Source organism: Sinocyclocheilus grahami, unplaced genomic scaffold, assembly GCF_001515645.1.
Source record: "Sinocyclocheilus grahami isolate Dianchi unplaced genomic scaffold, SAMN03320097.WGS_v1.1 scaffold5916.1, whole genome shotgun sequence".
Classification (NCBI taxonomy): Eukaryota; Metazoa; Chordata; class Actinopteri; order Cypriniformes; family Cyprinidae; genus Sinocyclocheilus; species Sinocyclocheilus grahami.
The window spans coordinates 9,066-9,922 of NW_015510480.1; positions in this window are offsets into that span (position 1 = coordinate 9,066).

Sequence of the window (857 nt, forward strand, 5' to 3'; positions counted from 1 at the left end):
AAAATTATTAAAAGTGGCGAGATAACTGTGAGCACTTACTTTTTTTCCTCATACACACCGTTGCATTTATATTTGCATGCGTGCATTTGACAGAGGCTTTTATCATTGCATCCAAGCTACACTTTTTTTTCTTTCAGATGTAGAAACTTATAAAACAGGGGTTTACATGCCTTTCCTGGGAATCGAACCCATGACTTTGCAGTTGCTTGCGCTGAAATACTGCTTTAAAGCAGCACTATGTAACTTATGGCGCCCTAGCGGTTAATAAACAGAACTGCACACATCCCGCGGAAGAACATTCCAACCGGATCTACTTCTCTAAGTGTATGTCTATGGCGATTCACGCAGGTGTGTGTTACTCCGCAGCGGTGACCAGGCTACAATAGTCCGAATATAAGCACTTATTATAAGTGTACCGGAGTGATTCGGAAAAAGACAAAAACGCGGTTTGGAAGATGAATTCATGATGCACTCGCTCATTATATGCATTTTGCAAATTTTGAACATTGAAAAAGTTACATAGCGCTGCTTTAATGTTTGAGAATTTGAGAACCCCTGTTTTATAAGTTTCTACATCTGAAAGATTATTAACACTTCTGAAATGATCGCGCCACACTAAAACTAATAACTCATATTATACTAATAATTCATATTATAACTTATACTGTAGTTCAATATAGTTAACTGAAACTAAAACTGAAACTAAAATTAAAACCATTAAAAGAACATTTTTGTTACTTGGGGAAAAAAAACCGTTAACTGAAACTAAAATATAAAAAACATTTTTATTTCAGCTAGCTGCCATTGCGACATTCCTCATTTTAATTTGGTTTCATTTTAAAATGAACTAAAACTGA